Below are 17,390 nucleotides of genomic sequence, written 5' to 3'. Positions count from 1 at the left end.
TCAAAAAATGTCCCGAATTCCACACAAAAATACACGTTTACGCTCCTTCAAAATAATGTCAAAGCCCTAGATTAATTTCAACCTTGTAAAGTAAAAGGCCTCAGTCAGACATGGTGCAATATACTAGATGGTTGCAGAAAAAAATATGTATGTAAATGCTGCAAATTTCCAAATGACATTTTTTCATACATCCTGCAGACTCTTATTGTGAATTTGACTCTTTCTAATACATAAGAGTAAAAGCTGGCACAAATCCAAAGGAAAATCTGTGTAAGGCCTACTTCCCACGTAAGTACAAACAAAAACATTTTGCACAGCCCGTGGTGAAGGTTCTTATGTGTATGCGTGTGTCTGCGTGTGTTTTATGTGTGCTGTCCCTGTGATATCCGTGTGACATCCTGATAGCACACAGACAGTTTGAGTATACTTACCTGTCCCCAGTGCTGCTCTTACTTTTAGGTCCGTACTGGGTGCAGTGAATGTGCATGAGCTTAATGAGCGGGCCTGGAAGCAATAGCATAGACAGAGACAGCAGCACCAGAGACAGGTAAACATAAAAATTCATTATTTTTATGTGACTTCTGTTTTCTGTGGTACATGTCACACTGACGACACACGGATCACATCAATGTGTAGTCCATGTGACACCCGTGCTGCTGACAGAAAACGGACATGTCGTCGTGTGGAGCACATAGACACGTGTGTGCTCCACATGGACACACGGTCCATATAATAATATTTATTCATTTATATAGCACTGTTAATTCCACAGCGCTTTACACACATTACCATCACTGTCTCCATTGGGGCTCACAATCTAAATTCCCTATTTGTATGTTTTTGGAGTGTGGGAGGAAACCAGGGTAGCTGGAGGAAACCCACGCAGACACAGGCAGAACATACAAACTCCTTGCAGATGGTGTCCTTGGTGAGAATTGAACCCAGGACCCCAGCGCTACAAGACTGCAATGCTAACCAATGAGGCACCGTGCCGCCCATACCATGTCCACAGACCCATTGATTTTAATGGGTCTACGTGTGTCCGTGTGAAAATGGACATCACACGTACTGGAGACAAGGATGTGTGAAGGAGGCCTAATACACCCTAAAACTATCCAATTTAATAAAAGGACAAAAAATGCTGCATTATAACCATTTAGCACTGTTTTCATTCATAGAATTTAGAAAAAAACTGAACAAGCATATTTAGAGAAAAGCCCCCACAAGATCTGAGGGATGGCCATAAATTATATATGCTATACACACCAAAATAGACTATATGCTTTGCTAAATTGCAGGATATAAGAAAACCAGAACAAAAAAAAAATAAAATTGTGGAATGAACTTAACATGTACACTACAGTTCAAAAGTTTAGGGTCACTTTGATATTTCCTTATTTTTGAAAGAAAAGCACATTTTTTTTCAATGAAACTAACATGAAATTAAACAGAAATACACTGTATTCATTGTTAATGTGGTAAATGACTATTCTAGCTTCAAATGTCTTGTTTTGAATGCAATATCTACATAGGTGTATAGAGGCCCATTTCCAACAACCACCACTCCAGTGTTCTAATGATACATTGTGTTTTCTAACTGTGTCAGAAGGCTAATGGATGTTTAAAAATCCATTAAAAACCCTTGTGCAAGTATGTTAGCACAGCTGAAAACAGTTTTGCTGATTAGAGAAGCTACAAACCGACCTTCCTTTGAACTAGTTGAGAATCTGGAACATTACATTTGTTGGTTTCATTAAACTCTCAAAATGGGCAGAAAAAGAGAACTTTCATGTGAAACTTGACAGTTTATTCTTGGTCTTAGAAATGAAGGATATTCCATGGGAGAAATTGCCAAGAAACTGAAGATTTCCTACAATGGTGTGTACTACTCCCTTCAAAGGAGAGCACAAACCGGCTTTAGAAACAGAAGTGGGAGGCTCCGCTGCAAAACTGAGCAACAAGACAAATACATTAGAGTCTCTAGTTTGAGAAATCGACACCTCACAGGTCCTCAACTGGCAGCTTCATTAAATATTACCCGCAAAATGCCAGTGTCAAAGTCTACAGTGAAGAGGCGTCTCCGGGATGCTGGCCTTCAGGGCAGAGTGGCAAAGAAAAAGCCATATCTGAGACTGGCTAATAAAAGGAAAAGAGTAATATGGGCAAAAGAACACAGACATTGGACATAGGAAGATTGGAAAAAAAGTGTTATGGACAGACGAATTAAAGTTTGAGGTTTTTGGATCACACAGAAGAACATTTGTGAGATGCAGAACAACTGAAAAGATGCTGGAAGAGTGCCTGACGCCATCCGTCAAGCATAGTGAAGGTAATGTAATGGTCTGGGGTTGCTTTGGTGCTGGTAATGTGGGAGATTTGTACAAGGTAAAAAGGATTTTGAATAAGGAAGGCTATCACTGCATTTTGCAACGCCATGCCATAACCTGTGGACAGCGCTTGATTGGACCAATTTCATCCTACAACAGGACAATGACCCAAAGCACACCTCCAAATTATGCATGAACTATTTAGGGAAGAAGCAGGCAGCTGGTATTCTATCTGTAATGGAGTGGCCAGCCCAGTCACCAGATCTCAACCCTATTGAGCTGTTGTGGGAGCAGCTTGACCGTATGGTACGCAAAAAGTGCCCATCAAGCCAATCCAACTTGTGGGAGGGTCTTCTGGAAGCATGGGGAGAAATATCTGCAGATTACCTCCGCAAATTAACAGCTAGAATGCCAAAGGTCTGCAAAGCTGTAAGTGCTTCAAAGAGAGCATTCTGTGACGAAAGCAAAGTTTGAAGGAGAAAATTATTATTTCCAGTAAAAATCATTATTTCTAACCTAGTCAATGCCTAGACTATATTCTCTATTCATTATGCAACTCATTTAATAAATAAGAGTGTGATTTTTCATGGAAAAGACAAAATTGCCTGGGTGTCCCCAAACTTGTGAACTGTAGTGTACATGAGAGATAGATATATATATATATATATATATATATACAAACAAATATAGATATCCCTTGTTCTTCTCCCGCTACCTCAATTATCTTTCATTACCAAAAGGAAATGATAGTGGCTGAAGCATGGAAGGAATTTGTCCTTTTGGAGAAAAACACATTTTCTTGTGGTGTCAGATGTCGCTGTCACATGAGACATGAAAGTTGTCTTCCTTTTGTCACTATCTCACCAATCAGCAGGAGCTGATGATTATATATTAAAATGTGTCTGTCTCATATTGTAGAAAGTAATGGCGACCAGTCCCCTGTAGAAGAGTAGCTCCAGCAAATAATCAGCGAGTAAAATAAAGATATACATTTTTATTCTGACAATGTCAAGAGACCATTGTTTATTATTAAGATGTTGTCATTTCCATTTTTTTCTGACTAGAAGACGCACTTTTTAGCAAGATAACACCTTGCTAAATTTGATGTGCTTCTTAAGGCCACGTCACACTAAGCAACATCGCTAGCAACATCGCTGCTAAGGAACAACTTTTGTGACGTAGCAGCGATGTTGCTAGCAATGTTGCTGTGTGTGACATCCAGCAACAACCTGGCTCCTGCTGTGAGGTCGCTAGCTGTTGCTGAATGTCCTGGACCATTTTTTAGTTGTTGCTCTCCCGCTGTGAAGCACACATCGTTGTGTGTGACAGCGACAGAGCAACAACTAAATGTGCAGGCAGCAGGAGCCAGCTTCTGCGGACGCTGGTAACCACGGTAAACATCGGGTAACCAAGAAGCCCTTACCTTGGTTACCCGATATTTACCTTCGTTACCAGCGTCCGCCGCTTTCACACTGCCAGTGCCTGCTCCCTGCTCTCTGCACACGTAGCCACAGTACACATCGGGTAATTAACCCGATGTGTACTGTGGCTAGGAGTGCAGGGAACAGGGAACCGGCACTGGCAGTGTGAGAGCGGCGGACGCTGGTAACGAAGGTAAATATCGGGTAACCAAGGTAAGGGCTTCTTGGTTACCCGATGTTTACCGTGGTTGCTAGCGTCCGCAGAAGCCGGCTCCTGCTGCCTGCACACGTAGCAGAGTACACATCGGGTAATTAACCTGATGTGTACTGTGGCTGGGTGTGCAGGGAGCCAGTGTTAAGCGGTGTGCGCTGGTAACCAAGGTAAATATCGGGTTGGTTACCTGATATTTACCTTAGTTACCAAGCGCAGCATCGCTTCCACGCGGCGCTGGGGGCTGGTCACTGGTTGCTGGTGAGATCTGCCTGTGTGACAGCTCACCAACAACCCGTGTAGCGACGCTCCAGCAATCCCTGCCAGGTCAGGTTGCTGGTGGGATCGCTGGAGCGTTGCTTAGTGTGACATCTCACCAGCGACCTCCTAGCAACTTACCAGCGATCCCAATCAGGTTGTATCGTTGTTGGGATTGCTGGTAAGTTGTTTAGTGTGACTGGGCCTTTACTGTCCGCAGTTAGTAAGATCAGCTGTCTGAGACCTCACTGACTATTTCCTTGTTAGCCTGTGCATATATCGCACTGCACTGGGATAACATCCAAGTGCAGTTCGATGTTTCTCTCGCACCCATTCACTTGACTGGGTGCAAGTGATACGGCTCTCGCAGAAAATCACAGCATGTTGCACTTTTGCCGAGAAAAGCTGACCAACTACTCTCCCTCATTGACTAACATAGGTCCGAGTGCAATGCGAGATTTTTTCGCATTGCACTCGTCTGTTTTTCCCGCTTGTGTGAGAGTGCCATAATGTGTACTGTTCTGTCACTGTTGCGTACAGTATATAGTGCCTTTTATTTTTTTGTTACAATCCTCCTAATATACTTTTACCATTTTGGAATAAATCATTACCCCTGCCCCCCCTCTTCTACCTTAGAACACCAAGAAACGAGCACAGCAGTAGACAACCAACATTACCGACTCTACAGCTCTACCTCACCAGGGCAGTTTTAATATTAATATTTTTTAATCTATTTTCTGATTTTCAAACTTGCGTGCATCTTATAGTCAAGTGTATCTTATAGTCCGAAAAATATGGTAAATATGTATCCCACATAACAAACATAAAACATCTATACTCCCACCTAATTATTTCCTTGACTCTCAATAAAAAGTAAGGGTCTGTTTAAACAGACCGATACGACCACCAATTGGTAAACCTTCACTGATCGGCAGTTGTTTGAGTGCCTGCTCACACAGGCAGGCCAAAGCAATGGATGCACACTGAGATATCTGGAATAGATCACTTAGTGTGCATAGGCTGTAATAGTTCTCGGCAGAGTAAATCAAAAATGATGGCCAAGAATGATGATTTTATGCTATTCAGAATTTTACTATGTTCCTTCATTAAAGATCTACTAAATATTACTATTATTATTATCTACTATTAGATTTAGAGGATAAAAAAAACAAGTATTTATATATAGCTGTATTATGTGAATAAGCTTTTGGCTTTGCCTGGCAGACAATTAATTGATCAGTGGAGCACATGTATGGCCACTGCTCCATTCCAATGGAGCTTTTTCTGTGGATAGGTGAAAACTCTGAATTTTAGTAACAACCCTTTTTAACAGCAATTAATGTTGAAAAGGGTTGTTACTAAAATTCAGAGTTTTCACCTATCCACAGAATCTAAGACAGCCCCGAAAATGTAATTGTAAACTGGCTCTGTGGTTACCATATCTATCTCTGTTTCTGTTACCTGTTTGACAATGAGGATCATTGTAGCACTTCTCTAAATCTAAACAAATATGAACATATAATCCCATCATACATGAATAGGAATATTGTTGTCTGATTTTCTTATCCTTCACGGATCAGACATAAGTTCATTGTTCAGAAAGATAAATAATAGGTGTTGTATTGTAAACATTGCAGCTAACAGTTCACTAACCACTGTAATGCGTAGGAAGACTACATTGTTCTCATCCCATTGCTGTAAAGTAGTATTTGTCTCAGTAAATTAATATAAAGTCTTAGAAAAAGACTTTACAAGAAACCGATGTAAATAAATATTTAAATCTAAGATTGAAAGTCCGAGTTCAAACAATCTTCCAAGGATATTAAATAAGAAATTAAATGAGCTCAGCTTTTATTCCAACACTACTGAATGGTGCAAACACAAGGTAAAAATGAAATTCAGTGACATTTGATAAGCTTTAATTTCCTGGGTTAAATGAAACTTACACTTGTGCATATGAAACCTCACCCAAAGCATCAAACTGAGTAGAAGCCTAAATCACCACATCTATATAATTAACCAAAGCAATAGAATGAATTGTTTGACATAGTGAAATGTCTGAAATAGCATGCATAAATATACATTTGTTATAAGTAGAGAAGAGTGGACCCAAGTTTCGGTGTTCGCACCGTACACAGACTTTTCCCAAAAAAAACAGATTTCAGAGTTCGGCTGCTTTACGTACAAATACCACTTCCGCGAGCATCGCTGTAACTCGGTGCTCAGCCCAGTGCAAGCTGCTTGCAGTGTTTAAATGGCTCGCACTGGGGTAACAACAGATGTAGTGTGCACCAAAAAAAAAAAAAATGGAAAACCCTGCTCACCTGCCCCCGGAAGTGTTATGTTTATGGCTAGCTGTATGTGGGTGGACATCCCAACTGCCAATCAGAGACGCCGTTGGGGTTGAGGTCAATTCCAATCCCAAACATGAACCTTATCTAAAGTCCGGCTGAACCCGCCGAACCGAACTTCTACAGATCTGCTCATCTCTAGTTATAAGTTTTATAATCAGTCTGTGGGTAAATCTGTGAGCTTGTAAAGTAAAAAGATAACAAGAAACACACAAACAGCAGATAAGACATTGTGATGTATAGAACTATATTTACACTAATAAATAACCTTGCCCTGTTATGTTCTTCACTCTGATCATGTCTTTTAATCTTACACTTGTGAAATAACAAAGAGTAAAAATGGCTTACTTGTGTCCCGTTATATCAGTTTATCCCTTCCTTCTCCGTTAACCTTGTAGTTTCCTATGTCTTCCGTTCATAAAGTATTCCTAAGAAAGAAAACAACATATTACATATATATTTATATACATATCACGTAATGAAGTGTTTGCATGGCTTACTGTTTAGGTTACCAATCTCTTTTGGATGCATATAGCTCTATATATTTTATATATACTTATAGTATATCTATGCATTTTAACTAAAGGACTACATTCCATGTAAAATAGATTAAAGTAGACTGAAAACTCCTCGCCCCTCAAATCTGCAGTTATGAAGTGATCACGGGAGACTAATTTTATTGATGTACACACTTTATTACGTATGTGTGTAGTGGTGGACTGATAATTATGCGCGAACAAGGAATTTATTTTGTTCCACTCCATAAAAACGTCCGTATTGGCTTGGTGTTTATGGGAGAAGGGTAGGTTTATTTTCCCTTGGAAGAGGCTATAACTTAAGTGTTAGCTTTAGAAATGATCCTGCATAAAACCATCCCAAAGAGCACAATAAACCATATCAATGTGTTCTTATGTGTTTTATGATCAAACATATGGACTAAAAGCTACAGAATAGATTACAGTGGTGAGTGGTGTATTCTATACCAGTGCCAAAAGAAAACTAGGTAACATCATAAAAATTATGTCTTCACGAACAAACCATTATGGCTGAATACACTGGATGTTCATTAAGTATGAATAAGAAAGTTAAGTCATCAGTGACAAATTTGTAGCCACATTGGCTACCTGATTCTCAGGATTTGTTTAGCCCTGCGGTAAGCTACACTAAAGAAGTTTGACATACCAAGCTGTCTATAATAGTGCAATATATAATAAATCAAAACTCTAGCAGTCTAAATGATAAATGTAGACTTGGTAGATGCCAATAAAATGCTTTCTGTCTCAATAAGTAATACAAGCAGTCAAATTTATTGAAGGAGGAAGATCTTTTCTTATATTTGTGTCAGAAATCTTACTGTCACTGAAATCTTAATGTGTTGCGTCAAACGCAATGTCAAAGGGGCCTTACAATTAGAGATGAGCAAGCCTCTGAAGGCTCGAGTTCGGTTTGGTTTGTCGAACGGAGGCCCCGTTTGAGTTCGGCTCGACGAACCGTTCGACGAACCTCTCGAGCCCCATTGAAACCAATGGCAGGAAAACACAAACACATAAAAACACATTATAAATGTACACATACAGTTAATAAACATTGCCATTACACTTACAGGTCCCCGCGACGCGTCCTGCATTCTGTCTCCCGCTGCTTTTCCTTCCGATAATCGCTGCGTCGTCCCGGTAACCAGCACTGATGATAGGACCTTCCGTGACGTCAAAAAAAGCATGTGACCAGTCACGTGTCTATTATATCATTGGCTACAGACTGGTCACATGGCTATGACGTCATGCTAGGTCCAGTCATTGCATCTCTCCGGTACGCGGTGATTGTTCCAGCATCTCCGTATACCGGCGAAATGCTCTAGCACATGGTCGGCTTCCCCGTTCTGCTTCCCCGTTCCGTTATTCACCGGCTGCCACAGCCGGTCAATAACGGAGATCACCGTTGCTATAGCAACTCGCCTATCAGCGGTGACATCACCGCTTACAGCCTGCAGCCTCTGCTCATTCTCACTGAGTGAATAGACTGCAATCCACGGGGAGCAGCAGCATCTTCCTCCCATACAGTGCTGTCTGATGTAGCAGAGCTGCATGGGTTAAAGGAGAAAGAAGACAGAAGACCATTGATCGTGGAGGGCTGACAGGGAGTAATAAACATGGAGTCTCTAAGTGTGTCTGTGTATATATTTCTATTAAAGTATTTTTTCTCTCTGTGGTGTCTTTTTTTTTTAACACTTTATTGGAGATTCTTAATGTCCGGGTCAAACTTGCCTGACATTAAGAATCTCTGACTTAATACTAGCTAGTAAAACAAAGCTAGTATTAACTCATTATTACCCAGCAAGCCACCCGGCTTCAGGGCTGCTGGAAGAGTTGGATACAGCGCCAGATGATGGCGCTTCTATGAAAGCGCCATTTTCTGGGGCAGCTGCGGACTGCAATTCACAGCAGAGGGGCCCAGAAAGCTTAGGCTAACCTGTGCTGCGGATTCCAATCCCCAGCTGCCTAGTTGTACCTGGCTGGACACAAAAATGTGGCGAAGCTTATGTCGATTTTTTTTTTAATTGTTTCATGAAATGTATGAAAAAATTAAAAAAAGGGCTTCCCTATTTTTTTTGTTCCCAGCTGGGTACAAATAGGCAGCTGGGCATTGGGGGCAGCTGTACCTGCCTGCTGTACCTGGCTAGCATACAAAAATATAGCGAAGCCCACGTCATTTTTTTGGTGGGCAAATAACTCCTGCATACAGTCCTGGATGGAGTATGCTGAATCTTGTAGTTCTGCAGCTGCTGTCTGCTCTCCTGCATACAATAGTGAATGGAGCATGCTGAACCTTGTAGTTCTGCAGCTGCTGTCTGCTCTCCTCCATACAGACAGACAGCAGCTGCAGAACTACAAGGCTCAGCATACTCAATCTAGGACTGTATGCAGGAGTTTTTGCCCCCAAAAAATATTACGTGGGCTTCGCCATGTTTTTGTATGCTAGCCAGGTACAGCAGGCAGCTACGGGCTGCCCCCACCTGCCTATTTGTACCCGGCTGGGAACCAAAAATATAGGGAAGCCCTTTTTTTTTTTAATTATTTCATGATTTCATGAAATAATAAAAAAAAAAATGATGTGGGCTTCGCCCAATTTTTGTGTCCAGCCAGGTACAACTAGGCAGCTGGGGATTGGAATCCGCAGTTCAGAGTGCCCAAGCTTTCTGGGCACCCCTGCTGCGAATTGCAGTCCGCAGCCGCCCCAGAAAAGGACGCTTTTATAGAAGCGCCATCTTCTGGCGCTGTATCCAACTCTTCCAGCTGCCCTGGTGATGGGTGGCTCGCTGCGTAATAATGGGGTTAGGGCTAGCTGTATATTATCAACTGGCCCTAACCCCGAAATTCATGGTGTCACGCCAATATTAGACATGGCCACCATGAATTTCTAGTACAGATAAAAAAACCACAACACAGAAAAATATTTTTATTAGAAATAAAACACAACACAATTAGTGACTGCATCTTTATTGAAATAAAGAACCCCCTTCCGCAGTAATCCTGGGTCAAGGGTCCCGCGCCGTCCAATCCGGATCCAATATCATTCGATCAGTTTGCTGGAAGGCAAAGCGATCAGATGATGTGTCAGGTTCAAGGGCCTGAATCACATGACACAGCAACTGATTGTATAAACAGCTTTTATACAATCAGATGATGCATCAGTGCAAAAAAAAAAAAACAGACTACACACTTCTGTGCAGACTCCTGCCTGACAGCATCAGCTGATAGTTTAGCCAGCTGGGCAGTAAAAAGTGGCCTCACCGCTCGACTTATAGTGTCAGCTGATGCCGTCAGGTGACCGCATCAGCTGATCATCGCCAGGTCTGAGAGAGAGAGAGATAAAGAAGAGAGAAAAGAGCGAGAGAAAAAAGAGAGAGAAAAGAGAGAGTAAAGAGAAGAGAGAGAGGGAGAGAGAGATAGAGAAGAGGAGGGAAAGAGAGGGAGAGAGAGAGAGAGAAGAGAGAGAGAGAAGAGAAAAAAAGAGAGAGAGAAAAAGAGAGAGAAAAGAGAGAGTAAAGAGAAGAGAGAGAGGGAGAGAGAGAGAAGAGGAGAGAAAGAGAGGGAGAGAGAAGAGAGATAGAGAAGAGAAGGGAAGAGAGAGGAGAGAGAGAGAAGAGAGAGAGAGAAGAGAGAGAGGAGGGAGAGAAAAGGAGAGAAAAGGAGAGAAGAGAGAGAAAAGGGAGAGAAAAGGAGAGAAGAGAGAGAAGAGAGGGCGAAAAGGAGAGAAGAGAGAGAGGAGAAAGAGAGAGAAGAGGAGTGAAGAGAGAGAGAGAAGAGAGAGGAGAGAGAGAGAAAAGAGAGATTAGACAGAGAGAAGAGAGAGGGGAGAGAAGAGGAGAGAAGAGGAGAGAGAGAGTGAATAGAGAGAGGAGAGAGAGAAAGAGACTGACTGAGACTGAGACACTGACTGACTGACACTGAGACTGACTGACTGATTGAGACTGACTCACTGACTGACTGAGACTGACTGAGACTGACTGACTGAGACTGATTGACTGACTGAGACTGAGACTGACTGAGACTGACTGACTGAGACTGACTGACTGACTGACTGAGACTGACTGACTGACTGAGACTGGCTGACTGAGACTGACTGAGACTGACTGAGACTGACTGAGTGACTGAGACTGACTGAGAGAAAGAGATAGAGCAATGCAGCCTCATTCCCTGAACTGCTCCGATTTTAGAGGTGTGGCTCACAGATGATGTCCGGCTCCTCCCCTCAGTGCATAATTAAATTAAATTAGAATTATAAATAAATAATTCTAATTTAAAATTAAAAATAAATAAAAAATTTTACCAGGACGGCTGGGGCTAGAACTCGTGAAGTACTGCTTCTTAGGCAAGCACTCTAACCATTCAGCCACTGCCTCTAATGAAAAACATAAGCAGATTTGGTAATCTTGACTTCTGCATTGCAGACTGAAGTCTCAGATTACAGCGCGGTTTCCTTCAGCTGCTACGTGGAGAGGACACAGAACGCTCCCTGTCATTTTCATGTAGCAGAGCTAGCAGAGCTGACAGTGTCGAGTGGATTACTTCAGACCTGGAGGGGTATTTGGTGATTTTAATAAAATGGTGAAAGAGGATGTTTTTTTGTCTTTTATTCCACATAAAGGATTTTTCGCTGTGTGTTTCTTTACTTTCACTTTCAGTTTAATCATGGAAGGTGTCTCAGGGAGACGCCTGGCATGATTAAACTCATTATTACCCCGATTGCCACCACACCAGGGCAATTCGGGATGAGCTGGGTGGAGTCCCGGGACTGTCACATCTAATGAATGTGGCAATTCCGGGCCGGCAGCTGGGTGATATTGTTAGGCTGGAGGGCTCCCCATACCGTGGCGCTCCCCATCCTGACAATGCCATACATACGCATTTTTTTTTTATTATTATTATTTATTTATTTATTTTACTGCACGATATAGACCCGCCTGCCGGCGGCTGTGATTGGTTGCAGTGACACAGCTGTCACTCATCGTGGGGACGTGTCTGACTGCAACCAATCATGGGTGTCGGTGGGCGGGGAAAGCACAGAATAAATGATTGAATAATGAAGCGGCAGCCATTTTCAAAAGAGGAAAAGATGCTGATTTGTGACAGCCGTGCAGCGAGACGCGCGTGATCGGTGAGTAGGAAAGAGAGAGGGATTGTGCTAGGGATGCAGGACGCATGCAGATAGGATCGTGTGCACATAGCCTTACTGTGAAAAGCCATGCTTTTGTTGATCGAACCGTTCTCGAACGTTACTCGAACTGTCGAGCTTTTAGCAAAAGGCTCGAGTTCGTCGAACGTCTCGTACACCCCCAAAAATCACTCGAACATGAAATTGGCAAACCTCAAGCCTCGAATATCGCTCATCTCTACTTACAATGACATTTTAGAAAATTGTAAATGGCATGCTTACAGTTTTATAGTGACAGGGTAAGACTATTTCATTTTTCTGAAGAAGAACACCATTTGTAAAATGAGGTCCATGAAAAATGGTATGTTCTGTTTTTCAAGACAGAAAATTGGTAGCCTTTGCATGTCACCAACATCTTTGACATAAATTGGAACAAAGGTCCATCATTCTTATTGCCTTATTTATGTAAAAGTTTGTTTTTAGGGCATTTTTATGCTTTTGCCAAATTCATTGTTTTTACGTTATTTTACACCATTTTGATTGAGGCCCTTGTCAATCTTTGAGTTTTCTTGATAAAGTAATCATTTTTAGTCATTCTGAAATATACAGCACAACTGAGTCTTGCTTAAGACCAGACCAACTGCCATCACAGTATCAGGTTACACCTCCTATTATACTATATGGGGAACAATGAGGAGCACAATGAGTAAACAAACAGGGGGAGTCAGAGATTGTACGGCACATTCTAAAAAGTCTTTTACTGGAGCTGGAATGACATGCACACTGTTCAGTACTACTGTATAATAACCACTATGCTACTTTTGCTTCTGTCTGTCCTAAGGAATGAAGAGCTGGAATCCCTCATGTCTGTGTGTGGTATGTAGGGGAGACATCACAGAAGCTATTCTCCTCCCACCAGCTCAGAGCCAACTGTAAACCAGAAATGGAGACTGCATAGGAAAAAACTGAAACAGAGGAGACCTTGAAGTATAAGTGCCAAAATGCTTTTTAGAAAAATGTTGTGACAAATAAGACACAAATTTAAAAACTGTTAGCTTTAAAAGTATTCAGAAACAGAAAATGTGAGGATTCAAAAAACATTTGTTATAGATATCTGTGATTATAACACTCATTATCCATGGTGACAGATGGAAATAGAAAAATGACCAACCTCAAAAGAAGAAAAGTGAGCAATGAGCCCTTATGCAATAGTATCCCAGAATGAGGTTAATCTAGGTGGGCAAGCACATCATCTAGTAAAATTAGTGAGTTGATCATTGCAGTATATACATACATCCCAGTGGCACCAGCATGAATAGTGTAATAATTTAAAGCTCCTCAGAAGGAGCTTAATAAGTCTAATACTCACATGACTGGGAGACAGGGTGGGTATTGTTACTATCTCCCCCTTGAAAAAGCTGCTAGCCCTAACAGCAAAACATGCGTTGGGGTTTCCTCTCCAGCTGGTGATGTGATATATTATCCATTCTGTTTCCCAGTCATGTGAGTATTAGACTTATTAAGCTCCTTTTGAGGAGTTATAAATGATTACCATATTCATGCTAGTGCCACTGTGGTGTATATATTCACTGTATTGACCACCTCACTAATTTTACTACATGATGCCCACGTTTGCCCACCTAGATTAACTCTATTCTGGGATACTATTGTTTATGAGCTCATTGCTCACTTTTCTTCTTTTATGGTTGGTCATTTTCCTATTTTCATCTCTCACCATTGATGTCGAGAGTTGGTTGAAAGGATTTCTAGTATTGAGCCCACCAAGGAAAATGAAAGTTGGCAATATAAAGCTCATTATTTAATTTAGCATTTCGCATACTTTTTGTATACAGTAAAGTAATATAATTCAATAGAAATATTTATATAAGGAGGAATTTTTCATGATGATTTACAATTATTTAAAAAAAATAATAATTCGCCTATTATAAAAATATGTTCTTCATTTTTCCCCAATTCTATACACCTTTTAGATAATTTAGACTTTTTAGAAATTGTCCAAATGTAACAGAATAGTAAAAAAAACAACTTCCCAACTCGTATAATATTGTTGCATATTTTGTCTTTAAGTTTACTCTAAGAACACAGATGACAGTCATCTTGATAAGAATGTATCTTGGGAAAGGAAGATTCCGGACATTCAGTTTCCTGTATCCCTATCTACTTCCTAGCCCATTTTTGTGCAACTGGGTTTGAGCTTTTCATATGAAAACCAAGTGAGTTTGCTTGATGGTGAAGAAATGTCCACTCAGCTATTGATTCAAGACATTTCATATATGACTGGCAAAAACTTTGAGGATATGGAGAAGGTGAGGCTTTTGTGTTTTAAATATTTGTGGTTGGCTTACGATTAGAAGGCAGTATTTGGAGCAGAAATGCAGCGCTCCTAGCACACTGTGATGACTATAATAAAATATTTAGCAAGAGTTTTCTTACAAAAGCACACAGTTATAAAACATTTTTAATGAATAAGCTCTGTACCTTACCAAGAAAAATCTGACTAATATCGATGCTTCCACAAACTGGCTGACTCACTACAGTTTTGGAAAGGGAACTAAGCTGATCTTTGAATAATAGTCATAGGAAGTGGTGAAATTGATCTACTATGGCTTAATATGTCATCTAAAATTTTTAAGTGTTCAAATAAGGTTACGTTCATATGTTCAGTATTTATTTCTGTTTTTGTAGATGAAAAGGGATCCAAAAAGATCCAGTACTGGATCCATTCAGTGAAATGGTTATGGAAATGTCCCAAAGTGTCAGCCGTTCGGTGTAAATCCATCAGCAATCCGCATTTATTGCTGGATGAAAAGTGTTGAGTGCAAAACTTTTATTGTCAAGCCAAAAAACGAATGTCTAAGTGATCTGTAATGGAAGCGTATGGAAAATAGATCCATTACGAATGCATCCGTTATGCATTCAGTTAAAAGATATAGTAATTTTCACTGCCTAGAACACCACAGTTTGACCTAATAGATCTGGATAGAAACGGACAACAAAATTAAATCAGCTTTACAAGGGATCCATTTTAAAATACTAGTAGCTCCGTTAATAATGCTGTCCATTTGAGGTTCATTGTTCACAGATCCATTTTAACCAATTACTGGATCCATTTTCAATCGAACAGTACTGGCCATATGAACAGAGCCTTAGGTTTACTCATATAATAAGCTGTAGGGTCTTGTACAGTTGGTGAGCAATTGATATTGCAGTAGATTTTAAAATACTTCAAAAGCTTCATTATCGGACAGCTCATACTCTTCTTTTGATGAGATAAGCCACTGCCAGAGGAGTCTGTCAATGGCTTTCTCATTAGTTCACAGACGTCAAGCCATCGTCTAGATGGAAGAGTCAGGAGAGATACCTGTAGGCCAAACGACTCAAGACATCACTGTACATCCAACAACTATCTACTGTATATGGGGGAATTAAGTTGTGTGGATCATGAACATCTTACAGTACACAAGAGATAAAATCAGAGTCCTAAAGTCATTAATGATATTATGAATACAGTTACCTTGTAAGGCCTAAACAAATGTGCCAATGGAGGGTTCATTATGCTAAAATTGTTACACAAAGACTTGATAAATTTCTTTAATTTAGCTAGAATGGTGGTTTCTGGAATTTTGCGGTTTCCTATTTTAATTGACAGACTTTCTAAGAGAAAACCACACAAATCCCTTCTAGAAGAATTAATGAGTCCTGCATCAAAGTGTTCTTGGTCTGCAATAGTTCCAAATCTAACACATCAGCAATCAAACCATCAACCCCCATCTCTAACAATGAACTGAAATACTGCGCTCCATGAGACAAGATTAATGAGAGAGGGTTTGTATGCATTCTAGTCCCATGGTTCATTGATTTTTAAATCTATGTCTGTGTGTCCCCCTTCACTTAGACAGCCTTTCAGCCAGGACTCCAGCAGACTCTACTGAGCTTCAAACGCAGAATTCTAAAAGTACAAACAGAGAAATGTTTGCCATATAATCCCTCCTGACTATTTAGGTCAGAAAGTGTGAAGCAGAAATGCTCTGGCTTGAGTAAATGTTAAAGTGGATGACTGTTTATTACTCACACACAGTAATTAGAGAAGCATAATTTCGTGAAAATAGCACTTAACAACATTTGTAAATACATTTGTGAAAACAATTGCCTGGCAACAAATGTCAGAGGATAAAATAGCAAATGTATGTTTCTACTTTGGTGTCTGCCAATTGTCACTGTACATGTCAAATTATAGGTGACCACCCAAAAATAAAAGTTCAGTTCTGCCTTCTGATTTAGTACCTCAGACATTTATTCTCAACTGTATCAGACTACCATAGGTCTGCATAACATGCAGCCCGCAGGCTGCATGCGGCCCGCCAAAGGGTTTCCTGCAACCTGTGGACCTGTCCAGGAGAGGCCAACTCCTTTCTCCCTATTTTCAAATTTATTTGAGTCTTTAAAACGCAAATACCTTTGAGAACTTTGAAGCTGGGACTGAGGTAGGGGAGTGCCCATTATCCCCAACCCCACCATGCAGCAGCATGTGTGTTTATGTGCCCTATTTCCAATCACACCTTTAGTTTATAATATTTTAATTGTTTAGGCTTTTGTTCCTCTCATGACAAAATTTCCAGCTTCTCCTACGCTTTCATTTAGTACTGAAAGCAATATGTTTCCACAGGAGGTCACCGTATATATATATATATATATATATATATATGCAGGGGCATAACTACCGCGGTCGCTATATGACCCGGTCGCCGCCGCTGACACCGGGCCCCCTGCCTGGTGTCAGCTGTGGCGTCACCGCGCTCCCGTCACTCACCGCGCTCCCGTCACCGCGCTCCCGTCACTCACCGCGCTCCCGTCAACACGCTCCTGTCACTCCGGTGCGACTGCTGTGTGTGGTGAGAGCAGAGCACAGAGCACAGGAGGATGCCGACCGGAGCCACGAGGGAAGGAGGACAGAAGTGAGGACGAGCAGCGGTGAAACTAGAGGTGAGGACTGAGCTGCGGTAGAAGGTAGAACTTGTTTTTTTATTTTTTTTATAAATCAGTGAGCACACGGGGAGGCTGGCTGCAGGATACATGGAGTCCTTGGATGGGGCCTGGCTGCAGGACACATGGAGTCCTTGGGGGGGCCCTGGCTGCAGGACATATG

General features: G+C 41.2%; 1 protein-coding gene across 1 annotated transcript in view; it reads right to left on the bottom strand.

The window, feature by feature from the left end:
• Nucleotides 1-17,390, bottom strand: part of ST6GAL2 (ST6 beta-galactoside alpha-2,6-sialyltransferase 2) — a 233,829-nt gene that overhangs the window by 137,831 nt on the left and 78,608 nt on the right. The window contains exon 2 of the mRNA XM_075336454.1: nt 6,917-6,996. The gene's annotated coding sequence lies outside the window, so the exon portion shown is untranslated. The remainder of the gene's footprint in view (nt 1-6,916; nt 6,997-17,390) is intronic.

The sequence above is a fragment of the Anomaloglossus baeobatrachus genome, chromosome 2, assembly GCF_048569485.1.
Source record: "Anomaloglossus baeobatrachus isolate aAnoBae1 chromosome 2, aAnoBae1.hap1, whole genome shotgun sequence".
NCBI lineage: Eukaryota > Metazoa > Chordata > Amphibia > Anura > Aromobatidae > Anomaloglossus > Anomaloglossus baeobatrachus.
The sequence above is the reverse complement of the archived record's forward strand: the minus strand, read 5'-3'. Positions and strand labels throughout refer to the sequence as shown.